We start from the raw sequence: 27,620 nt of genomic DNA on the forward strand, positions 1-27,620 counted from the left end.
CTTTTCATTCAACTGCAGCAAGAGTGCATAAAGTCAGGGACTTCTTCTTACATGGCAGGGAAGTACACATTTAATTGTCTACACAGGCCCTTCAAATTAACCTGTGTCCTGTATACAGGTAACCAGCTGCTAATCATTTTCTGCAGATCCCTGCATTTTGCTCTGAATTCACAACATCACAAGAAAATTTGATCTTTGAACCCAGCAAAAATGAAATACATCTTAGGCTGTACTGGAACTGGCATGTGAACACTGTAACTGGGGTTCAAGCAGTGAGGAAGTGTCAATGGTTTAGGCATCAAGATGAGCAAAAGGAAGACCATGTGCCAGCTTACACTGTCATAGCAATGCTGTGCAAGCTGGAAACAGTGAAGCCACATGAAAGCACCAGGCACTTCTCACTGCCAGTTAAACTGCTTCCTGTAATTATAAATATACAAAGGTTAAAGTAAGAAAATTATTACAATGCACTGATAAAAAATGAATTCTCAAATACTCAAAAAATTAATCAACAACAGTCTATCAGCATAAGATACTGTGGCAACACACAGTATTTCTGAAGCAGACAGCCTGGCACTTTATTTGCTTTGCTACACGAGGAAAATCCAACATCAGATCGTGAGTGCATCCCAACTGTGGGATACTCTTCTGCAGCTCCCAGCTCCAAATGCTCACCCTGGCAACATCCCGACTACACGTCAGAAAATCTGGTTTGGCACCATTCTCCTAAGCATTTTGGACTCCATCAGTAGAAACTCAAGCGAACAGACAAAGTGCAACATGCGCCATCCAGCAGATTAGGATTGCAGTGTCTGGTCTGCAGGAGAGAATCAGCAACAGCTCAGTGCTGGCTTATGCTTCCTACAAGCACTCCAGCTTTCAGCAATATTAAAGAGACTTTCTGCTCTAGTTTATAAAGCCATTTTTTCTTTTCCTTTTTCTTTTTTTTTTTGCTCCTTAAATAGAATAGTGGATGATTAAAAATAGGAGAGGCAGACCTATGGTTAGGCAAGTAACCATGGACTGGGAAATGTCTCTTAATTTCCTTTGTGCCCTCAGAAAATCAACATTATAAACTAATTACTCCCACTCCGAAACAGCCATATCACTGCTATGTTTACACTGTTTTTGTAACACTCATCAAGAAGTGAGCCTGGTCTTGAGGCCAAATGACAAGGCAGAGACTGAAACTGTTCTATACTATTCTCAAGTCACTTCTTTCCATTTAAACTAGTCCATCAGGGTCTAAAAGTCTCATTTCAAACAGCTGCATCACAGATGAGCTAACAAGACAAATACTCAAGTGTGTTTATACAGAAAATACTAAGGAAACTGAATGATAACAAAAGTTTTGTATCTTCAGTCTAGAGAAGTACAGAGATATCATACAGAAAACTACTGCAAATTGTACTGAAAGTCGAAATGAAAACTAGTAGGGAAGAGTGCAAGCTCTGTGAAATAACAATCCCTCACACTTATATTAACTGTGATTGAAGAAGGGAAAAAAGAAAGAAAAAAAACACAGTAGCTGACAACAAATACAAACCACTCCAAATCACACTTTAAAAGGCCATATGTCCCAGGCAAAAATTTGAGCAGAAACAGGTAAGTGATGATGTCACAGATGATACTACATTAAGAAAACCATTTTAAAATGTTCAAGAAAGATTAATTTTAATGAAAATTAATGAAGCTATGGAAGATGTAACTCTTTTTTTTTATAAACATGTGAAGTGCAGCTCATTTAGACTAGAAACACAATTGCTAGCAGCAGGTAAACATGAGGGAGAGAAAAGCTTAGGATCCAGTTGGCGTAAGAACAAATAGACTAGCCATGATTAACTTTGGGCTGAAAATGAGAAAGAAGGGTTTTAACTGACAAAGCACTGAGGCTATGAAACATCCTTCCACCAGACGCTGTCAAGGCAAAAAAAACTTTACCTAATTTTAGGATAAAGGTGGGTCACTTCATAAACAGGATTACACACTGTGGTTGATGTTCAAAGAGTTACCCATTGCTCACAATTCCCACAGAACTTCAGGACAACACACACAAATAGATTTTTCAGAGTATGCACACCCTTAACATTATTCCTTAATGTTATAAATACACATGCCAAGGGCACTGTTTCCTCAAAAGCAGTTGGGGTGAAAGTTACTCTTTGTCTCCATCATTTTTTAAAAAATATTTTTATTTTCATAGTGACCTTCTGCATTCCCTTTAAGGCCAATACGTTTTAAAACACACTATCTTCTGCCTTCAAACTAAATACAAGGTATGTATTACTTACTTGGGCAGCAGGAATTAACTGTAACATTACCAACCTTTTGTGAAACAAGTCATCCTTTCTATCTACTGTCTTACCAGTCATTTATATGTCTGACTGTGCCATAGTTCAAGCAGGCATTGTACATTCTTTTTGTATTTTGAAGGTAGTTTAGGTATTAAAAATGCAATGAGAAGGCAATTCTTGAGCCCTCTGCATAGGTTTCACAAAAGACACGCCCAGAGTTGCCAATACTGCTTTGACAGAAGAATCTAACAGAGCCACATCTAAAAGTGGAAAAAAATACAAGCAAAGTTATTTTCAGTAAATTGTGCACGAAGACTGAGTAGGACAGCAGTCTACAGATAGAATCTGTAGAGATCTGATAGAGACTGATAGATTGAGTTCAGGCATTTTGAGACTACACCTTGCTGGTCATCAAAAATTTTTTTTTTTTTTTGTAACACAAAACATTAAAATTCTGCATGTTACAGTTTTCAACTGAACTTAATCTCTTTGGATGAAACTAAACAGGTAATGGGTGATACCTGCTGCTTTCTGCTGAAGAAAATAAACCTTTTGCTCCAATTCAATGGGGAAAGAATACTACCCATCTCCCTGCTCCTTCTTGAAGTTCCTAGATTGTTGCAACACCCTGTTCTCACATAATCCACAATGCCAAAACAGAGATGGCTACACAGAGAAGCCTGATGTGATAAAACTGACCAATGCAGATGCAACTCTCAGAATACCTAAAAAGCTTTTTATGGGGTTCATTTGGGCCTGACCAACCTTCCCATATTATTTTGGTTTAGCTGTGTAAACACCAGGGCATTTGTTCCAAGTTTCTTTTTTCCACACTAGCACAATACACTACTATTGCTTTTTTTCTTTCTGCTGCACTGAAATGCGTTTAAACATATATTTATTTATTTATCTATGGTATATACTGTCCGCTAGAACCATGGCTCTTTGATAATCCTTGATTTGGCAGTCCTTTCCAGCATTTTGTTTCCGCCTAACACATGAAGGTCTTTTTCTCCTTTAAATATGTTGGCGTTTTTGTTTCTGCTTGTGACAAAATGCAAAGACTTAAGATTTCCACCACTATGCACACAAAGCAGAGGGTAACCCTGACAGAGTTCAAAGGAAAACTTGGTTACATGGTTACATTTCTCATCAGGAGCAGAGTCATCGAGTCAAAGAGAGGGTGCCACGGGCAGATCCAGGAGCCAAATGCGTGATTTCACAATGGGCTTAAGGCCTACTGGGCCTGAAGGGGCCCTGCCCATCCCTTCACCACCGTCTGCAGGCCCAGGCCATGCCCTCTGCCTGCACCCACTCTGGCCGAAAATGCCCTCCTCGCACTCCAGGGCTGGCAGGGGGCCTGTCAGACTGTGCCTTTCAGTGGAAACTCGGGCTTGGATTAAAAGAGCTCACTTCTCCTCTGGACAGCCTAGCTCCCATCTCCTCCTCTGCCTTTGCACACTCAACCAGCACTGGAACTAGCACCAGTCCCACACAAGCCAGGAAAGGATCACACACATCTGAAAAGCCTCCAAACCAAAGCAGTATCTACTCCTCATCCAGAAGGACAACAGGGCAGGTCACCATACTGAAGGCCCTGGGCCAGGGGCCACACTCCTTGCCTGGCTGGCGGCTGCTGCACACCTGCAGCCCGCCTTGCCAGCACACAGGGAACACAAAGCCATCCATGACAGTGATGGGGAACAAAAATAAGCCAGGCCTTGAAGGAAGGAATGGTTAAAATATCTTATTTAAAGAAGAGAGAGGGGGTAAAAAAGATGTCAGGAGAAAATAATCTTTATCGGGCAGGAAATGTAAGGGCTGTCTTCAGAAAAGTAAAATCATTATTGCAAGCAAACTGATTCATTAAGTAACATGCAGAGGAGGATTATAATGCCCTCCTTGTCATTAAAATGCTTTGAAACTATACTTCTGTCAGCTATGCTAATGATACTCAGCTTTTATATTACACGGCAGAAGCTATGCTCTGGCTAGAAGTTGGTGTGCGGTGTTACACTGGAGTTCATGTTACAAAACCAATTACTAGTTCACATTGACTATAAATGTGTTTAAAATGTACAGAAAAGCAACCATACCATACAGAAACCAGATGGTAGGGTGATGAACTGGTCCACACCAAGAGGCACATTCCCCTTCCACCCAGAAATCTACTTTTCTAAGTGAAAATCCTATCTCTGGCATATTTTTCTCCAAAATAAAAAGACTGCTTGAATACTGGAAGTCTAACCAATTTTTTATTTCCTTATGTCCACATCTGAATACTAAAGACGAGCACTATTAGAAATAAACTATTCATTTATATTTACCTTATTACCTGGTAGAAAGGAGTTTTATTTCAGTGAAATTAAGGTCTGGCGTATTTTGATGACTTTACGTAAGCCCTTATTAAATATAGCAAAAAATAGGCTCCAAAACCCAGTGGAATTGGCACAATCAAATTTCTGTGTGATTTATCAGCTTCACTGTCACAGTAACTAACTTGGTGCATTTCTTTGCTTGGTTCTCTCTGTAAGCTGTCAGGAGAAGTCACTCTATCAAACAGAAATGTAACACTATTTTTATTGCTTATCTCTTTTGCCTTGGGTTACATCAGAAAGTCATCTCCCTCTGTCAACTTGACAAGAATCTTTTTGGTGTTGACCTTAAAAGGACACAGCTGTGACAACTTTGGTTTGGGTTGGTTTTTTTTTTTTTCCCTGTTAATAGTTCTCAGCTGAATATTTGGTTTTGGTAGGTCAGGATCTTCATCTGGCACTGTTTTATACCCCATGAGTAGACTGAGCACAAACCATTGGACACTCAGCCCCATAGTATCGTCCAGCCTTTATCACAAGAGGCACTGGGAAAGTCAGAGGTAGATACTTATTCCAGCAAAGCCATGATTAATTACAAGAGGTCTTCTAGATTTGATCTGATTTTCTTAATGCTCTGTAATTAATTAATATAAATGTTCATCCTTATTTCCACAGCCTTTGCTCAAGATATTAAGTACTCCAATCCCTGAACTCAATCCCCCCTGGCATTTTCTCTCACGTTATGTAAGTAACTGTGGCTGACTCTCTCCAAGTCTCAGCATTTGAAGATCAGGATGAAAAATCTGCTCAGGATTTTAGACTAAGGAAGGAAGAATATACCATTTACTACACACTGTGAACTTGTCTTAATAACATACCCCAGCTAGGAGATACTTTGAAAATACAAAAATATTTAGGTAATCTGAAAACAGTACTTCTGTTTCTGCCATGCACCATCCAATAAATGCAACACATTACTGATTTAAAGAAATAATATGATTTTGTGCCAAATACCTCAGAAAGTAAAGATAAACGAGTACACAACATATTTCAAATTCATTGCACTATTTGCACTGATGATTACTTACATGAATACAGACTTTAATCAAAGCAACTTACACATGGCTAGTTTTAATTGTGACTCAAACTGGCAGGCCAAAAACATCAACATACACATACAATGAGGTTAAAAGAAATTACATGTTTTCACTGTATTTCTGAAGAGTGAGAACTCAGGAAATAATTATTAAAATGTAGTAGTTTTATCAAAAGAAGGAGTCATTCTCTGGATAGTGACTTGTGTACATTGTATCTATATGCTCTTAATCAAGCTGCTACACGGGTCACCATCGTCTTTTGTGTTCATACATGGTTTTATGTTGATACATAGTACAGATTTCATTGCATGTTTCGTATTTACTAGATAAGAAAGTTTCTTTATGGTTTATGAAAGCTGGAATTATATTAAGAATTATTAAAAATCTCTTTAAAGTATTGCTTGTCAGTTCAATGATGCCCGAGGTATTCAGGAACAGAAAAAAAACCCCACATTTACAAAACCTGTTTTGCATTAAAAACTAATTTAAACAAAGAATTACACGTGAGTTGTTCACTGTGCATTGTTCATCCAACTGTTTTGGTTTATCACATCTAGAGGTAACAAAGCTCATAATCTCACACTTTATTTTCATCCATAGAATGGAGAAAGAAAAGTTTTCTGACGCCTTTTTTTTTTGCTCCTGATAATCTTAGTTTTGAAAGTGAGAGTCACTGAGCAGAATGTAAAATGGAGAAAATAGTGTCACTGCACTATTTTAGTGCAGCATAGGAAGCCTCTTGCAGATGCCAATTCGATCACGTCCACAAACTGGTCCCGGGTGTTTAGATAGCCATTTCCACCAGGACTGTGGTGTGACATTACTTAAAACTTTGGTAGCAAAGAGGTAAATATACACAGTCAAACAGTACATAATGCTGTGTAAACTTAGACCTTAACACCGATAAAAATCTGAAAGTCCTATTTTTAAAAGGTATATACTTAAGTCTTCTTTTAAATTTTAAAGAAAACCTTTTTTTTCCTTAAGCATTAATTATTGCGTACCTTGGTTATTCATATTAGATTAGTTAGGAGTCCAGAGACTGTTTCAATATATACTGCAGTAGTTTCATATAACATCTTTCAGGATAGAAATATGCTTTAATATACTATAAATTAAAAATCAAACCACATACATGATGCTACCAGTTTTGCTATGCTCCTGCAAGCATCTGCAACATCAGACTATTATGTGCGAGATGATCACAGAAGAGAAAAACCTAACTGGCAGAAGTCTCAATGGGCTTAAACCAGAACAAAAAAAGTGTACTTAATTTAGAAGCTGAAAGTCTGTCTGTAGTTTGGCACTTACAGCACATCACACCACGTAATTTTATAGAAATCAAATAACTTTGCAAATCACTTCAAATATTTCCTTTCTCATTGGTTTTAATCATGTTTGAAAGGAGAGGAAAAAAATTACAGGATGAAATGAAAGCAAAATGTAATGATTTAGGACTCTTAATTCTCCTGAATGAACATTCCTAAATTTTTGGATCATGGGCCACTGTCAAACTTCAAACATAACAGGGAACCACTGTGCAGCCCTCACACCAAACTTTTAATTAAAACCCCTAAATGAATGATATGATACTGCAGATCAGTATCATACCATGATTATAATAAGTGTCTGCAGACCACAATCTAGAAACAAATATATTAAAGAATTAATTTTCTAAAAGGGAATCCTAGTCTCTGGGCTTCTTGACATACTCATTTTATATATTGAGATGTTACACAGTATCTGAACATGCAAGTATCTTAAGACCTCCACACTACGGGGTTTTAATAGTACAAGTATAAAATACCAGTTTAAGATGGGATTTTTTAAAGAAATATCACAAGTCAATTCTAAGACGATTATATGAGAAAAATTATTTATCCTGGTATCTCCCTTTCAATCTAGACTGTTGGGTTTTGAGGGTTTTTTTCCATACAAATTGAGTGGACTCACATCCTCCTTATAATAAAGTACCCATAAAATGTGGACAACAAAGTGATTTCCAAAGATGTCCCTGAAACAGCCAGCCTATGAACAGCAAAAGCTGTACTTGCTTCAGGCTTATCACTACAGAATGCAGAATAGAATTTTGGAATTTATGTATACAGACACATACATCTATTGTTTATATATAGATATATATATACACACATATATATATATATATATAGTATAAAACAAAATGTAGTTTTATGTATATATGCGTATATAAAAGCATTCAGAAGGAAGGACAAAACCAAAAAGAGACTATATCCATTCTAATGGCTTTATCTAAGTTTATTGGGGAACGGGCGGGGGGAGGAGAGGGAGAGAGGGATAGAGAGAGGGGGAGTGAGAGAGATGGAGAGAGGATTGTCCTGAAGCTGGAGCGAGACAACCGTGACTGCTGTTTTCTGCCCAGCACTTGAGTGACAGCGCGGGGGGAAGACTGGTTAATCGCCGCGCTCTGGAAACCGGGCACAGAGAGAGGGAGCAACTGCTTTCCGCAACACTTCCTGCGATAAGGGAGCCAGCGCTGGCACACGGACACGGACACACACGCGAGAGGCGGCTGCGCGGCGCAGCGCTTCATGCGACTGCAAACGTGACCCGCAGCCCTGCACCCCCGACACACGGACACAGGCACACTCAGTGCCTGCAGCTCCGACCGACGGCGCTGCTGCGGCTGCCGGGGGCCGACCGGGAAGGGGAAGCCTCGCTTCGTGCCCTCCCTGCGCGGCCCGCGGCAGGCAGAGTCCCGGCAGCCCGTCCCGCGCCCGCGCTCCCCGTTGATGCTCGTTCACAACACGCACACAGAACTTCAGCGCTCAACAAAGGCTGCCGAACTGACGCCGCACCACAGCCGGGCTTCTCTTTATTTTCTTTTTATTTTTAAGGGCTACCCCAAGAAAACTTTCGTCGCTCAAAGTCAGCGCGGTACCCCCCCGCTTATTCCCTAAGCACTGTTATTAAGCCTTGAAAAGACCTGCAAAGAAAGTAAACAAGGCAGGGGAGGCAGGACAGGCATTAAGGCCAACACGTCCCGTATCATCCAATAACTTCCCCTTACATGCCCAGTACAATGCGGGTTTGCTGATCACAGCTTTTCCACTGTACCAGAGCCAAGTGCAGGCAATTACTTACACTTATGTAGACTTTTATAAGAGATAACAGTTATCTCTATTGAAAGGCCCAAGCTGGGGGGTTTTTCCTTTCCTTTTTTAAATTTGTCTTTCATTATCAAACTGATTCAAAAACACACAAAAGCGTTTCTGTGCGGGGCACTGGCTCCCCCAGCCCTCCGTAGAGCCCCTGACAGAGCAAAGCACCAGCTCGGCGCTCCGCCGAGGAGGGCTTCATCCAGGCCTCGATGGAAAAGCCCTGGCAGAGACCAGCCCACCGAGCTGCCAACGCCCAGCGGAGGGTCCCGTAACCCCCAGCCCGGCAGGTCGGGGGAGCCAGCCCTGCGCTGGGCAGGACAGGGCCGGGGGCGGCTGCGCTGGGCCCCCGCCCGCCGCGGGGACGCGTCCCCCGGGCAAGGGCATGTCCCATCCCGTGGCGCTATAGCTGATCGCAGCCCACGGAGATCCAGGTAAAATAAGCCGTGTTGGGCCCTGCTGCCCTTACCAGCCACGTCCCCCTGGTCAAGATAAAGGCAGGAGCGATCTCCGTATTTTTAATGCAAATGAGATGCAGCCCGCAGGCTCTCAGCAAATTGCCAATGCATTTGGGGATGCCATTGCTCTTTAGCTTTGTCTCCACATGTGCTGAAAGTTGATGAGTGCTCCTTGAGTTTTTCTTCCCACCACCAAAGGACACAGCACAGACATAGGAAGTAGGAAAACCGATGCTCCAGTAGCACTTACAGACCAGATGGCCGCTGCCAGCATCTTTAGTTGTATCAGTACTTCTACTAGTGCCATTTCACTGGTATTTCTTCTGAAATTTGTGTTGGATAATTGTAACTCAGAGCCAGAGTATCTCTGAGCAAAAGGAGACTACACTGCATTTTTGGAGTTACCATCTCTGTATTCACGTTTTAAGCAGAACTATCTGATCCTTACACATTTGAGGGGAAGGATTTCAGCATAGAAGGTCTACCTGCGTTTATAAACCAGGGGCATTTCACATGCCGCAAAAGTATTACACGATAGCAAATGAAAGAAGGTTCCATTGCCTTAGTATGAACTCACCACAGGTGTGCTTAAAACAGATACTGAAGACATGATTCACTGCAGTAAAGACACCCCAAACAACTATTTAAAGTGATTCAAAATACAACATTTGGGGGTGGGGAGGTGATGATACAGTGCGCCTACTTCTCCCCCCCCCCCCCCCCCCAGAAAATACAAGCTCCAATAATAATAAAAATGACAAACAAATAATAGTGATAATGGCACATATTTATACTTTATACAGAAGTACAGCAGGGTTCTTAAGATTAGTCTCGCTTTCAGTTTCACTCAGCACTGAACTAGTCAGCTTTGCGTTAAAGAGGTGTGGAGTGTTACTTAGGAGTTACACAAAGTACATCGGCATGTTAAAGAAAAACAGAGAAAAAAGTATCATAGCCTATACGGGGAAATGATAGCTAAAACAGAAGATACAATTCTCACACATCACTCCACACATCTTTTCCTCCCCAAATGCACAACAGACATAGGAACATGAGCTTCAAATACTTACTAAACTTATGCAGAGAAATAAATGGGTATCAGTTGCGTGACTTAAAAAGTCATAGGAAAAAGGAGCAAATTTTTCTTGGAAGCCTTGAATCATACAAGCTGCTCATTTGCCTCATTCACGTCCTCTTCCTTTCACTGCACTTCAGTGTGAAGAAGGCAGACTTAGCAATATTCATTAGAAAGCCAAAACATTGCAGAGACCACATTGCAGCAACAGATCTGCTTCACATGCACTGACGTACCTCCTCAACATCTGAAAGAAATTCCAGCTCCAGTCAACCCATAGGAGACATGTTGCCTGACTGTACCTTGATGGTATTGTTTATGAAGATGGTGATTTACACACTCGTAATGATTTAAGCAGCTACTTTGCATACATTACAGAGAGAACCTGAAACATGTGACCTGCTTCACAGGGCAGGATTATACCTCTGTTCTTGTTGTGTCATGTGCAACCACATTATTTAGTAGTTAAAGGCAAGCGAGCACTCTGCTATTCTATTGCCCTCACCATGTATGCAGCTCGAGAGTTTCAGCATGCCTCTGAAACCAAAGGTGAGCCTCCCAACTTCTAAAGGTAGACAGTTAAATAAATGATATAATTGTCAAAGGGGCTCAGTCAAACCTACCACATGGTTCTGCCCACTCATGATTATGACGTTTGCTGGCAGACTTTTTAGGACAGGAAATCTTTCATGGTTTTAATAAATTTGTAACAATGATCATATTCTTAGGGACTACTCCAATACAAACGTTCATTAGCACTCACACCACCTTTTGCAAAGCACTGAGACTGTATGCATGATCATCATCAGCTAGGAATAAATAGTAAGAACCTAAATCCTTTTTTCTGATGTTGTTCTCAAGAAAAAGACAAAAGCTTTTTCAGAAAAATGGAAACTAACATCCTAAGAACGGCTGGACTCTGCCTGTCAGCGCCTTCATAATTTTTAGTTGTTTTTATTGATCCATACACTTCTTATGCACAACTTAATTACTGCTTTGATAATTAAAAGATAATTAAATACAAGACAGAGCATGTATCATGCTGGGGAATCATTTAGCAAGTGAACTGTTGTGCTGAAAAGTGGAATTCTTTCTGTCACTCACGGTGCAATGATACATCCGTAACAGACACCACGGGAGCTATTTTGGGGATGATCCAGTGGCTTACCGAAGCCATGGAAGACAGCAACAAAGCATAACGTTTAGAATTCAAGGGAAGTCCTGCCACAAGGGCCTTCACACTTTGCAAACACATAAAACAAGAGCACATTCATGCAGGTTTACATCAACTTCAGAGCAAGTCCAACATTTCCATATAATATGGAATAAAAGATGTCAAAGTCTGACTTTTTTTCATTTAAGAAAGGAAGACTGGTGGGTTGAAGGGGAGGTATCTTAGCAGCACCAGGAGTGAAGGCACCAAAGCTCTGATCACAGCTTTGCCACTGGCTCACTAACACTACAGTTATTTAGATTCCCTGTGCCCTGGCTCACCCATCAGTACAATGGGTATAATACTTCATCCTGTCCTTAAGAGGCAATTACTGCTTGTAAACTACTCTGGGAACCTTGATTAAAATGCGCTGCAGCTTTTCGATAAGTATTCCCTCGGAAAGAGCACACAAGCTGGGTTTTGATGGTGGGAAGTGCTACCTGACACCGCAAAAGAAAATAATCATTCTGAATGAGACGTATGTGCCTGACCTATGCATATGTGTAGGTGGATCCCTCCTGGAATATTTTTTTTCTCCTTTTTTCAGTTACTATGTGTATATTGCAAAGAGAGGAGCAGTGAGAACAGATAATTATAAAGCTTTTGAAAAGCCCTGGTATTTTCACCAGAGGATCACAGTGGGCCATCTTCAAGAATTCTGATGCAGAACTCTATGTAATTAAAGAACACAATTATTTGTAATACTCCTCAAACCATGTTTTCATTAAGGAGAGGAGGGGGAAAAAAAGGCAGATCACTTTAAATATGAATGCTTTATGAATAAAGAAATTTTTTTTAAATTGATGAGCATTCATTTTCCCATACAGTCACATAAAGTCTGAGTAGTTCATGTAAAACGTAATTATCAACGCTTTAAACCACATTTTCCCCTTGAAAATAAATAAATAAGGACGCCAAAATCATTTTTGTTCATTAAGAGTCAGATCCAGCAGAAAACATCTGCAGACTTCTAGACCAAGCAAGCCCTGGAAGGCCATGGTACTGGCTGCACCTCGTGCCAACCTCAAAAATTTGGCTGGTTCAGAAAGATTTAAACAAAACAAAAAAAGCCCTGCAGCTTTACATGTCTGGGAATTGTGGAACTGCGTTAGGTTTATGAATAAAGAACAGGGGTGAGAAAAAAAACAACTCCTTTTAAAAAGGAGATCCCTCTCCCTCCTGCCCTCCAGCATTCTCGGTGCTAGACAGGGGCTCTTCTCCCTCCCCGGGGACACCATGGACATCATCAGTTGCAGCCCAAAACATGGGGTCCACCTGCACGCCCTGCTGCAGAGGGGGTGGCGGCTCCAAACCCAGCACTCACCCCCACTTGGCACATTCAACAGGTGCCCGAGCATCCAGCTCCCAGCCATGCTCCCAGACGTGCGGTAGCTGCCACGGGCAAACCCAAAGGAGCGTCCCCGGGACGGGAGCCAGCCGGAGTTGATCAAAGGACGCTGCAGGGCCACCACAGAGGGGCAGGCACAGCTCAGAGAGAAGAGCCACCCCTACGAAGGTGGCCAGGGGACACGGTGGTCTCTCCTGAACCAGCAGCCTCTCTAGCCCCATGGAAAAACTGGGCCCTGTGAGCAGCCCAGGATTTTTACCACGAGCTTGAACAGGCTCCAAGGTGCAGCGGAGGGAAAGTGCCTCAGCTACCGCAGGCACCCAGCAACTCGTATTTAGATTTCAGGCTACCCTGAATATGTGTATGCAAACACCACAGGGGAGCTGATGGCATTGCCAGGGCTGCTTGCTGAAATAAAGGAAAAGGCCCCTGCTATTGCAGTCGATGAAAATTAAAGAACCTGCTGCTAGTGTAGTTATCACATTTTTAGACTTTTTATAGAAATAATGTCTTTTTTTCTGACTAGTTCTTCACTACATCCCTCTTTGGGAAGCCAAGAAACCTCCCACTTACAGAAGTCACACCTTATCTTCTGCCCTATTCAGAGGACCAGCCTACATTTCAGACTGACACCCAGCTCATCTTGTGCAGCACAGTCAGTAAAAGACTGAGTAACAGTATGCCCACGTGTTCCGCTTAAAGCCATCCCAAAATTTTGGTTTTGCAAGTGTTCATTTTACAGACACCTCTTCGAGAGGAACAGCAGCTGCAGTATGCTACCTGGGTTAGCAAGGTGTGATACACGCAGAGATATATACTGGATATATATTAGGAGAGCACAGAGGGACTTTGCGCGATGACCATGTAACTGCAGACACTCTGCAGGTGTGTACTTACAATGCTATTTATATAGTGCTGAAAGTGGACTACATTAATATACAGTGTGCATGACTCACTGTCATTAGTTCTGCCTTCCAATAATGTGGACCCTAAGATAGATAATATCTCTGGAGCCTCTCCCACACAATAAACAGACTTGTTAGTTTAGTTATATATACAAAATTTCCAACTGCAATTAGAGATTCTTTCTAAATTATTAAAAGTTCTTGAAGTGAAACCTTTGAGTTGAAATGAGCCAGCTGACATAAAAAACGCAAACGGAGAAGCTAAGAGAGTTGTATTCAAAATGAAGAATAAATTTGGTATCTTAAATAAACTATGTTATTCTAAACATGCACTAAAATAAACCACGTATTTTAACAACAGTAGATACAAAATATCATCATATTTATCATTAGAGCTTTATATACCTGTTGGATTACTGCTTTCAAAGCCTTAAGAAATGTACCAGTGTCTTTGAATTAAAATGCACTTTCTTTATGCTAAATCTGTGAAGGTGCTCCTGTGGGAAACACTGAATTCTACATTCATTTTTTATCAAAAAGAAAAAAGCTTACACAGCTTCAGAAAAAAATAACCAAGTGGCAAAAATCCCAACTTTGTCCATTTAGCCTTTTATTCTGTCTTTGTCTTAATAAAATTGTTGACAGAAATTAAGCTAATCTTTGCAGCAACTTTTTCATCTTTCTTTAAAACCAAGGAGTTTAACTAGCCTGCAGTTCCATCAACCCTGACATATAAATATGAGATCCTTGCCTTTTTTTTTTGTCCATGTGTAACATTTAAGGAGGAAAAAAAATTAAAAATCCATTTAAACTCTAAATTTTGGCTATAAAACATCTCAGTAAGACACCAAGATAACGTCTCCCACAAATCAAAACAGTAACAGTAGTACCATCTGAACTCAGAATTAAAGAGCCAGCTTTTTCTGTACAACTGCAAAAAGTATTTTTAAAATACTTTTTTTAAAACACTTTGCACATTCTATAGCATGGGCACTGAAGGCTATAAATAACTGGATCAGTAAGTAAATTCACTATCTACTAGAATGACTCCTGAGGTAACTCTCAAAAAAGTAAAAGCTGAAGAGCTTGCTGCTAGTAGTTAATGGGATAGCCCAACTCCAAAGTCAAAAAGAGCAAAATATCTCCCTTTCATTAAAAAAAATAGGGAGGGAAGCTTTAAAAGGTACACAATTAGTTAGCTTTGCAGTGATTAATTCAACAACTGCGAAGCCAAAAACAACTTTAGGCACTTAACCATGAAACTGTCAGTTCTCTATGCTTGATGACAAAGCGTCTAAAAAGTAAACATTAACTTCTATGTTTTTTCTATGTGCATATTCCATCATGAGAAGACGATAACCAAAAAATTACCAGGCAAGCTAAGCAGAGGCTTCCTATACCTTATTCCCTCTAACACAGAGGTAAAAATATTGGCCAGATTTCCTTCCTTTTCCTTACTGTCAGCTCTAGTAAGACAATTTGTACTGTTCCCTAAAAGCTGACAGAATGGATTGAAAATCAGATTGAAAATCAGACTGAAAATCAGATTGAAAAGCTCTTCCCCAATGAAGCAATGAGTTTATTGCAATAAGGGAGCTTGAAGGATGAGGGGACCCCTATACTAACCACATCCTATCCATATCAAGGCAAAAGCAGGCAGCAGCTCTTGCTCAGACCAACTCTCCCAAGGAAGCAAATGGAAGCTCTTCACAAGTAAGGAATGCAAAAGTGTATACTTTATCATCTCTTTTAAATAAACTCCAAAACTGAATAACGATTGAACAAATTGAAAAAGACCAGGAAGGTGACAAGTTAAAAGAACAAATCAACATTTTTCTCTGACCTGCAAATATTTAATTTAAGCACATTCTTCTTCCAAACAAGATGCCTATGAGTCTTTTGATGGCTGCTCATAATCAAATGTGTCACTCGCAAAATTATAACATTCGAGGAGGGTACCGGGCAACCAAAAATGGCTTTTGCTAGAAGTATGTCACAAGCACATCCTTTAGTTACCTCAGAATTGCACAGGACTTCGCTTCATTCCTTTGCACTGGCTGCATGCGGGTTGCCTCATAGAAATATAACTGCAGTAATCTGCTTGACAGTAAACAGTCATCAGTAAACACTATTTACTGAGCAGATACGTGCTCCTGCTATTCCCCCAGTTTACCTGTCCTCCATCTCTGCCTTCCACTCTCAATCCCCTTGCTCTCAGAAATTTTAGAGGGGGGAATAAATAAATACAGGTAGTGAAACAGTGAAATCCCATAGCTGGCAAGGTTTTCCTCTCTGAATGGACAAATTCTTAACTCCATGCAGCTCCAGACATTGAAGGATTAGATCCTAACCAGGGAAAACACAGGAAAATGGTAATAAATACTGCATGGTAATCCACGGGAACTTTGGTCTCAATGTGATTTTTCTATAGTCCTACAAAAAAACAGCATTACAACATCCATAATCTCAGCTCATATATCAGAGCACTCTCTCCATTCTCCTTGCCCTTCCTTCTTTCATGTAGTGCATTTTCTAAGAAAATGTACTTTTTCTGGAAAAGTAAAGTCAATGCAGTCCCATTCCGGACTGAGAGCAGCACAGCAACTCTGTGAAAAACTACCACAGACCATCACATGGCACAGAGATACAGGTGAGGAGTGCCGGGTTTACAGCAGCATTTCTCTGGTAGGGACTAATCTGAAATTCCTTCTGACAAAAGAAGTCACAGTTTGCTAGAGAGAAAAAATAAATAAATTGTATTCAGGTGTAGTAAGAGCACTTCATGTCACAGTGGATATTACAATATCCTAGTTCTCTTTCTATTCAGGCATATGTCTTATTTGCAATAAATTCTGAAGACCCAAGAAGGTAAAATTGCTTAGCCATGAGTCTCCTTTCAACCGATTAAAATAAATTCCACAGCTGCTGCTTCTTTCTCCTGTAAGTATTTTTTAAACTCCTTCCCATTGACAACTAGCCACTGTCATGCGTCATTATAGATACAAAAATCTTTTAAAATGTCAGTTTTTCAGATTCTTAATTTTGTCCTATTCAGGTAAAATGTTTTGCAACGTAAAGTTCAGCAGAGCTGCCAGGTCATCTTTCTTAGTAAAGATTTTCACTTGCGCAAATAAAAATTGAGGAATGACTGAAGGAAAAAAAACACTAGACAAACGATTTTAAATGTTCCTTAGATAATGCAGTACCACAAAAAATCTCCAAGGAAAGTTAAGTCGAGACTGCCATGAACACCAAATAAATCTGCACCATTGGGATATTTAAGGTCCAATAAATCTTACTTTCCAGTGTTTTAAAACTCCAGAAGATAGTTTTGCAGCTCTAGACGCTGTCTGCCTACAAGCTATCAACACAGACCTGTCATTTGTGAGAAATATTTTCAGAATATACCCATGTTTGTTGAACTACCAAATTATGAAAACCTATATTAAAAAAAAACAAACCACAAACACACCTATACATACATAAAAACCAACCGAACAAGTTACTTCTTCTGTTTGTATGAAAATGCTCATGAAAGTTGGTCAAAAATGCCCATATTTCCAATTCAAATTATTATTCATTTTTTTAGCTATCTCTTGTTGCAGTTAAAAATATAAAGCCAACAAAAATTGTAAAAAAATAAAATGCAGAGCAATAAAATTCCTCACACAAGAGCCAATGGTTAACATCAACCTAAGAAATCACACATTGTGCAATTTATCTGATATTGTTAAAAATACAACTGCTGAAAAAAAATCAGATGTTATAAAAATACATTTTATGTACTATGCTGCAACTTTCTGCAGTTTGGTTATATCAAAAGCACATTTTGTGGATTATGAAAGTCGCCGCTTCCCTAGGCCTGACAAAAATACCCTGATGGCATGGCATGTAACCTGGTGAGGGCATTAGAGCCTGCTTCCATAGATATGTACCTGTCATACCAGACCTTCAGTCACTATTTCTACACTGCTGTTCTTCACTGCTATCTCTACAAGCCTTTCGGAGAGAAGTTGGTGAGGACAAGATAAAAGCATGCCCATGAAGCCAGTGAGTAGCAGCACGGCTCAGAAGAAGATGTACTTCCTAAACCCACTTTTAGTTTTCATTCCCCTTTGGGACGTCAAGTGTTTTCCGACCACAATAATTGCTTTTAAAGGTGACAGACCAACTGTGGTCCTGCATAAGGGCAGCTTCACGCAGTGAAATGCTCCTTGACCATCCTGAGTGGGGCAAGAGAAAAGCAAGGTGATGCCTTACAAAATGTTGTTACTGTGTCCTTAGTCCAGGGAAACTGCTATAAAGTTACTAGAGTAACACAAGTTACTCTAGTGTAACATGAAGCCCCAAAAATCACAGTTCCCTCTCAGTAAGCTGCAACGGAATTAGACATCACCCATTGAGGACTGGATCTTACTCTAGATGAAGCTACAAGAATTTTTGTCCCTTCCAAGTAGAGGGGCAGATCAGGGCCATAATCAGAGGGATTAATCAATCTTTGGTCAATCTTTGGTAGTGTCGAAGTTTCTGCCGGGTTGACAGGCAAAGCAGGTTAGATTCACTTTTCCAAAAATCATTTGCCAAAAAAATCAAACCATCCTAAACATAAAAAAACCCCAAGTTATGTTTAGCTTTGTTTTTCTGCTAGCAAACCTCATGTCACAAACAACTGAAAGGCAGTGATGCAAAATGGATTCTTGCCTAGATTTGTAAATTTTTCCAGGAGTTGTAATATCCTGCATTTGATGACATCATGAAACTAGCAAGCAAAAGTTGGTTTTCAATTTGTTCTACTTTTCCCTCATTAGTGTCTGTGTCAGAAACAGAATACGAACCCTCATTAAGTCACATTAAATTCTTTAAACTCATTAAGGGCTCAGAGAAAGAACAATACAAACACTGGTGTTTTTGTAAAAAAATTATGCAACACAGATGGACTTCCATTTCCATGTATTTTTAGAATGGATGTATGTGTATAAAGCAGCTGAAGAGATCTGCATGAGAGAGAAACAGACGCAGTAACAGAGGCACAGCATACCTTACACGTGACAGAATGACACCTAGATGGACGTGAATTATGCATGATCACTTCTGACCTGATATTGATGAGGCATTTAATGCTTTGTATCCTGAGTTCCAGCAGAGCTGGATTCAGTGCCATACTCCACACTTCTTTTCAACTAATGATTTTTTGGGACTTTCTGCAGGCAAAAGACAACCTTGAGGGCCACACAGCCAGCAGCAATCAAGCGGCAATCAAACTTTTTGTCTGTGGACTACTTTGATTGCCGCTGCTGTAGCCTAACATACTATCTGATTGTAGCTGAAGATACATCTACTAGTCATACATACGGACTTACATGTAAGAAGATACAGGTGTGTGCAGAGTTTCAACAGTCTTGGAGAATAACTCTGGGCGTGCAAAGGGTGGGTATTTGTTAGAAGATTTATTGTAGCTGAATGACTCAGATATACGCTGTTGATAACTTCTGATCTTACCCCCCATAAGATTGGAAATATGAGCTCAATGCCACAAAATTATTTACATTCCTACAGTATGCTCAAACAACTGTTACAGGATTAATTTAATCCATTACACTATTAATTTTTTTCATGATAGACATAACATGCAAATAGGAGTTTAGTTCTAAAGAAAACTCTAGTTCTGAGGAACGTAAAAGGAGACTAATTGGATGGCATAAATTTCAGATGTCTGTAGCAGGCCATAGAAAGAAAACAGTGTACACAGTAGATGGGAGACATGAGTTACTGTTTCTTCCTTCCTACCACTGTAACAGCTGAAATGAGAGGTGTAATTTTTCCTGAGGACCCCTAGATTTCAGCCTCCAGAGCTGGGTGCCAGGGCGGCACGAGCAGGCAGCCTCTGCTCAGCAGCTCTCCTCTCCCATTGCTCTAGCAGAGGCAGATACTGTTTACCTGCAAGGCACATGGTAAGGCTAATCTATTTTCACAAGCTTTTCCCTCAGGTATTTGGGGCAAGGTTTAGTTTATTAACCGTGTGTGTGCATGTGTGTCCGTATCTATTCGTGCAGGAGGAAAAGGCTCAGCAATGATCCACATGTATTGCATTTTTGGTTTGTACTCTGTAACTGCAGCTGGCCAACATCTGATGAGCGTATTTAATACACCTAACACTGAGAACTCTAAATAGAAAAGCAAAGTACATTCAGGTTAGGAAGCTGGAGTTATCTTTCTTTCATTAACTGAATTCATGAAGCAATGTTTCACCTGCATAGTAAGTTTTTGATTATGTTCCATATATCTCACAGCTTCTGCCTGAAGAGTGGTGTGGGAGAAAGCCAAGAAGACTCAAATGTTAAAAACACTGAAACCCTTCTACTCCCAAAAGAAAATTGCTTTATCCTAACTCATTTAACTTTCACTAAACATTAAAACCACGTCTGAATATAGGAATTTTAGGCGATGCTTAACTTCAGTATCTACTTCAACCTTTTGTAGATAAATTGAGATTTTGTTTTTTAACATAATCCCTGTAAAGTCACTGGTATATTGGGATATTCAAAAGCAGACTGCAAGGTACCTGGCTAGGCAGACCATGCCTTTTTTTCTTCTCTTTTTAATTAACTACTAGCAAAAATTCCCCTTTTTTTCTTTTTTTGAATTACCAAGCTGTATGTTTAATTTTTTAAGTTTTAGTATGTACTTCAGACTTGCAGACTTTGCAAAGTAGGTCAGGAATACCCAAAGGATACACATTTGAAGGCTACAGATAGCAGAACACACCATTTACGGCTTTGTATATACACATACATACACATTCTATATAATACAGGTAGATAGATCCAATGATTTAAACACACCACATCTATACTGTGTGTTTCAAGAACATTCAGATGTTTACATTGTTAGATCACCACTCATTTTAGACCCACTCTAGTGCCAGCTGCCAAAAAAAGATACACAAATCAAAATATGTTACCTTTGTTCAAACAATACTGCTGTTCATTATATAATAGAAACTGTCATGCTTAATCTTCCAGGAACCAAGAACTGGTACATTCTTGGATCAGAGGTGGCTTGAAATGGTTTGAGGCAAAACTGAAGCACACTGTTTAAGTAAATCTTGCTGAGAAACATAAGCACACTGATGATTTTTAGCATCACCTTTTACAGACTTTTTTTCCCAGATATATTAGTAAACGCAAAATGCTGGAATATTTTCAAATTACAGAAAGACGAACGCACCAGCAATTTTTCTGTAACATTTTTACAGTATCAAATTATACATTCCCTCTTGCATTGTCAGCCTTGCTAAACATAATGGGGGATCCGAAAAGGATGCTTGAGAATAGACACCATGATGAAGTAAAATGTACCTATAAAAATTGCACTTTCACTTTGAACATACACCAAAAATGAATTTTTCCTTGAGTGTTCTCCGTATTGTCCAAGTACCCCAATGCCTACTGTGGGCACTAAGCTACAGGCTGTGATTTTCATTTTCCATGATAGATGAAAAAATTGCTAAAAGCGGCATTCAAAAATATGTCTACAGCATGATATAGAGAAATACAGAAAAAAATGGCAAAAATGCCTTAAATTCTTCAGAGTTGGACCCTTTTAAAATCATATTTCAACCTGGGAAAATGCTAAAATAAAAATAAGTACACTTCACTTATTGCGGAAGATCTGTTTTACAGCATTACGACTCCAGGACTTCTTCAGATTTTTAAGTATTTAGCAATTTCATCTTAAACAACATTCATCAGGCAGACACAATCTTACAGACAGACAGACAGACACAGACACACACAACTCTGCAGAGGCCAATCCTGCAGCTTTTACTGAATCCAAAAGTCCTCCTGACGACAGCGAGTATTTTTCAAGAAAGAGAATTGCAGGATCAGGCCCCAAAAGTGCTTATGAAGATGAGATGTTACTTCAACAGATTGAATGTTAGATTAAATATGAAGATTGAGGCAAGACAAGTCTGGGGTTTAAACCCTAGGGAGGATTGACATTTAAAGTGTTGCCACTGAATTATAGCTCTCCACATTGGGTGGGGTAACCTCCTACTGGGTGGAGTGTCTCCCCTAAAGGAAGGGAAAACTGGCACAAGCCAACTCAGTCTTTGAACGATTTTCCTACTTGCCAACTTATGAAGTCGTCCTGACGTCAACTTCGTCAAGAAAGTCTATTGCCCAACTCTGTCTTTTACTGCAGAAAGTTAGCTTGTGCTCAGAACCCCAGCAGATGTAGAAAAAAAATTAAGGAAAACACCCAGAAAACCCTGAACAAAATAAAGAAACGAGGAAAAAGTGTGTTGACTGGATTTTAAGGTTATTTTAAAAAATCCTTTTGTTGGGTTTTCTTGTTTCTAATATCTAGTTAATACAAATAGATACAGATCACTTGAAACTATTACTAAACATATTTTAAAATCTCATTTAGCTCTAAGACATGGGGTGGAGAACACACAGAAAGTGGACACACTGTAAGATAAGATCTCTGCAATGCCTAGTGAGTATCTTCCTAATCAGCGTCACTAGCAGGTGTAAAACACACTCATACTAGGAAAATAATATTCATTGAACTGCCACCAAAGGTATGTTTAACATATTATTCCTCTCTGAATCAAAATAAATTGTTTCTCCGAAAGAAGGAGTCAGGTGCTGGACAAGACAGAAGGAATGCTGGGGGGAATCAGATAAAAACAAAACAAAAAAAAAAGGGTAAAGCATCTCAAAGTGTCCATGTGGAAAAAAAAATAAAAATCAAAAAACAGTTTAAGTTACCGTAACCTGAAATGCACCAGCCATCACAAAGAGCAATTGGAGAAATCCAGCAGAGCTCAGCAGGAAAGATTTTTAATAACAGATTGAAAAACAAGAATAAAAATAACTGCATCAACAGGGCCTTTCTTCCTTAGGCCACAAGCCCGTTTTTACTTGATATTTTAAAAAAAATGCAGTTTGGCCACTAAAACCAATCCAGAACATTATTAAAAGTTAAAAGCTACCAATTACTTCTGTCTGTTCTTTTAAAGCAAAGTTTGGCATTACGTCAGTTGGTTTAAAGAAAACAAGAAAGAGAGAGAGAAAGAAGGAGAGAAAGTTTCCTGCTTGTATAAATTAAACCACCAGGGAAGGTGTCTAGCCACTTGTAAAGCATTTATTACAGGTTTTTAAAGGGCTAGTAATGTTTTAAAAATTAAATATTTTAAAATAAATTTAAAGGAAAAAAGATGATCTGAGGCTGGAAAGAAAGCAGACTTATGAGAAATAAGACATGCATCAACTGAAGCTAAGAAACTAAAAATTACTGTTAGGACTAAACTTTGCAATTCAAAATAACTCTATTTTCAAGTCAGAAAATCTTATTGTAGCTGCTGTACTCACACACATCCCTTACGAGACAGAAAAGTTCCACCGACCTTTACGGGGTGGAACCAACTGGGTTCTGCAGAAACGTCCTACGGAAGCGCCACTCGTGGCAGCTACGCCTTTAATGAAGTATTTTCTTTCTACAGCTTTACTAAATCCACATACAGAGATCCGCATCAGGAATAAGATTCCTCAGTTAATGCAGCAGGACCATATTAAAAATCACTGATAGAAGGATGGGCAAGTTCTATTAAATTTTTAGATGTATTTTTCACTGGTGGTGTTATTATAAAAGTTTAAAGAACCACTTTAAAGGTACTAGAAAATAAGAATCCGATAGCACAGAACATGAATAAAACATAATGGCTATTAAACAGAGTTTCTTACACACAGCTGCGCCAGTTCACCTAAATCACAGTCTTCTAAACCCCATGATGCCAAATCAGAGGCTCCTCTGACTCTGGACGACACATCAAGTGGAATGGTGTTCGGTTGTGCAACACTTTTGGTGTGTGGCAAAATGTCCACTGGGGATTTAAATCGAGACTAGGGGAGCTATCCTCCCATTGCTCCGTGTTTCATTTGAGCCTTGGTCTGCATGACAAGAAGTCAGAGTAATATGCCAGCACTTCCCTCCCCTCCCTGTGCTCCTCTGCCCCAGCTGCGTTTCTTACGTTCTGGGCACATATACAACGGGCGAAGGAGCCGCGTTCTGGGAGGCCCTTTATTGATTAGGTGCAAAGTAGCATCAAGGAGTGAATAATAAGCATGATCTGAAAAATGTAGTTGCATGTCTTGCCCTTGTAAACATTTACTATTTAATGGTGTAATTGCACTTTAATCCTTCACATCATCTGAGATAATTCATTGTGCTTTTCTTTTAATTAGCAAACACACAATCCAAAAAAAGCAAAGCCCAGAAAGTTTGTACGTACCATAAAAACTGAAGCACAAATAGTTTTAAAATAATCAAATATTCTCTCTTTGGATGCAAGCTTATCTTTTAAAGTCAAAAGAGAACTTCATTGGCACAGGGCAGGAAAAAGAACTCCATAATTCATGACAATACCAAGAAAAAGAGTTCTTCTCCAGGAGGACTGGAAAGGGCACCTTTATTTATCTTCTGGACAGACAAAAATAATAGAACCTAGACCAGATATGCTGTAATTAATGTATCCAAAGGTCAACAGGCAATGGTATTTATACAATAGATGGGTGCAGACTACGCTGGTTATAGTATTAATCACCAGTATTTGAAAATAACATTGTTTTCTTACTAGGTAAGAACTTGAGAAAGTTTCAGAAACAAAAAAGAAACATTTTCCTTTTTTTTCTCATACCTGCCTGCTATTCTTTTTAACCAATTGTTTTTTAACTCATGAGGTATAATATTTGGGACAAATATATCCAAGTTTACAGTTGCCCGGGACTGCCAAAAACAGACCCAGACTACCTCACTAGTTGTGCTGAGGAAACTAAATTAAGCAAGGGCAAACACCAACTGGAAAGTTGTCAGTTTACTGAATGAATGGCTTCATTTCACATATCAGTTAGAATACCTTAATCAGAATATATTTCTGTTCAAGGCCAATACTTTTACTACCAGATGGCAGTTTGTTCTACCTGAAACTGTATTAAAAATATAATTTATTTCCACTTTACTTTCACCTAACAAAAAGGGCTGTCAGATTCCCAGCCTATCATGTTCAAAAATACTTAACCATAACCTTTCTCACAATATTGTATTCGGTGTTACCCACAAACCTTTATTAAAGCAATATTGCCAGTGTGGCTTCAGTTAAGATCTGAGAATGTTTCTATTATTACATTAAAATATTGTCAAGAGTTTGTAAGAAACATAAATATTCATACACACATGGCCCCCCCAGCCTTAGAAGGAAAGTTTCACATAAAAAGAAAAATTTAAATACGTACCAAAAGTTGCCTGGTTGTAATTACATTTTGGGTTTTTTTCCTAAATGTCTCTGCTAATTTTTTAACTCTTTCACACTGTAATGTAAAATAGTTTTATTTCAAAGCAACTGCCTGATAAAATGCTAAAAGAGGTAATTCGCATGAACAGAAAGTAATTAGTCACTGTTTGCACAATGCTTTGAAAATACAAAACCCAATGTGTGAACTAGCATTAAAATATAATATGATTGGAATACACAGATTTGACAAGCAACAATTGCATGTCACAGACACTCGAGTCCACAGACAAGAACTAGGACTATGCTGTTATAAATGCACTATCACAATATGTGGATAATAACATTCTTTACACTCAGCCAGAGCATGCTTGATAATAGTGTGCACTGTGGAAGTTTACTACAAATGCTAGAGAAGACATTATAGAAAATAATCCTGCTAGGGATTCATCAAATGTTACTGAATTTACTCTCACTGATAAAAATGTAAGTCAACCCATAAAGCTACCATATAAATGATACTAAAAATGCATTAAAAACATGAAAGGATAACCTGGCTGCATGGTGTTTGATGCCCAAAGAGGTCTCATATCTGTGAAGTTGTCATTTACATTCTTTTCTTTTATTAACACTGCTATGAAATAAAAAAAAGCCATACTCTCACAGGCAAAGACTGCTCAGTGTTATTTGGAGTCTGTTTTAGAGGATCACAGGCAAAACATGTAAACTTAAAAGCTGATGCAACTTTGCCCTTTACTTACTTTGTTGTGACTATGTATATGCAAAGTTTCAAACAGAGAAAGTTATTATATTCAACAAAAAAAAAAAAAAAGAGCGATAATCAGACAGAACAGGGTGGATTATGAACTATTTTTCTCATGTCTAATCTCCCTTGATTATAAAAAGGTGAAGCAGACTTCTGTTGTCACAGTCTGAGGATAAACTTGTATACAGGCACTGATGCACTACTGAACTTCAGAATTACTGATTCTTCGTGGCAAACCTCACGCAGGTATACATTATTCAAGAGCAAAAAAGAAAAATACTTTTTTTCCTCTTTACAGAGAAAGGTTCCACTTGTTTGGTTTGACCATATTATTAACAGACTTTCATTCAGTGGTTAAAATAGAAAAAAAAATCTTTCAAAGTGTTGATATCATTTCCAGACAGTCTTGTCAGCATCACAATTTACAGGAAATAGTTGATGTTCTCAAACAAACCCTGTATTTACTCATAGACCCAGAGTACTTAAAAAAAAAAAAAAAAAAACAAACCAACTTTCACTCCTTTGGAGGCTTTTTTTTAAATGTCACTCTGGTGGAATATCTGAGAGAGCTGTCTAACCTAACACACAGACTGTGAACATGAGGCAAACACAGACTGCAGTTCAGAAGACTGCTGTAACTTTTATTCTCATTTCGTCCACGTCAGGAACTGGCTCTTACCACTACCTTCCTTTGCTGCCCCTTGCATTTTTAACTCTGGCAGTCTTCTCTAAATGTTCAACTTTTACTAAAACCAACAGGAAAGTAACATGATGCCACCAACATCCATAGGATTCAGTTGCATAGTTGAAGACGACAGCCCAAATGACAAAAAAGTTTGATGGTTCCTTGAGAATTTACTGAACTCGGTTAAATATAACCTGAGATGTATTAAATTATTGTCTCCTTCCATCAATATTTGAAACGTGCTGCGTACTGTAAAAGAGTGAAGGCAGCATAGTCTGCAGAACAGCTTACATTTTCTTTACTAGAGGATCTTTTCCCCTCTGAAGGGACTTGTCGCCTCGGTTCCCAAAGGGTTCTGGAGTGACCCGGCTCCTGCTCTACCAGGCAAGGTGCTCGCACTGGCAGAGAATCCGTGATGGAGGGGAGACGTCTCTCCAGCTTATCACTTAAGTCACCTTAGCTCTGTCAGTGCACTGGAGAAGTTTGCCATTTGCAGACAGAAAACACAACCGATCGTGGAAAAATAAAGATAAAGGAGACTACCGGGCCCCACTAGAACCCGCGTAGGAGTGCCGGGGTGTTTGAGCGCCGTGATTTGCAGCAGGGAGGCAGATAAACAAAGCCCCCGAAATGTCAAGCCCCCTCGGGGAGCCGCTCGCGTCCCAGGGCAGCGCAGCGGCCGCAGCCCCCGAGCCAGACGCTGCACGGCCCCGGACCCGCGATCGCCCACCCCTGGCCCGGCCCGGGCCACTCCGGCCGCGGAGCGCCCACCGCCGCGCAGCCCCTCCAGCCCCGGCCTCGCCTCCATTCATTCCTCCCTTTGGAAAGGCACACGCGGGTGGCTGCAGCGAGGGCAGCCCCCGCCGCAGCCCCCGGGCCGGGGGGGCGGGGAGGTGAGACGCTCCACGAAGTTGTGGCAGGCAGGGAGAGACGGGCGCGGGGACGCAGCGCTGGCAGTGGGGCTTCGCCTTTAAGAGGGAAAACTTTTACGTCTCTCTGCCTGTGATTAAAAAAAAAAAAAACTAAAAAAA

General features: G+C 39.8%; 1 protein-coding gene across 8 annotated transcripts in view; it reads right to left on the reverse strand.

Annotated features, from left to right (window-relative positions):
- Window positions 1-27,620, reverse strand: part of TRPS1 (transcriptional repressor GATA binding 1) — a 223,914-nt gene that overhangs the window by 195,213 nt on the left and 1,081 nt on the right. Inside the window, exon 1 of one of the 8 annotated variants that reach the window (XM_048286551.1) lies at window positions 10,613-10,756. The exons of 6 other annotated variants lie outside the window; for them this stretch is intronic. The gene's annotated coding sequence lies outside the window, so the exon portion shown is untranslated. One more of the 8 variants, XM_048286550.1, reaches the window with a different exon arrangement.

The sequence above is a fragment of the Corvus hawaiiensis genome, chromosome 26, assembly GCF_020740725.1.
Source record: "Corvus hawaiiensis isolate bCorHaw1 chromosome 26, bCorHaw1.pri.cur, whole genome shotgun sequence".
Lineage (NCBI taxonomy): Eukaryota > Metazoa > Chordata > Aves > Passeriformes > Corvidae > Corvus > Corvus hawaiiensis.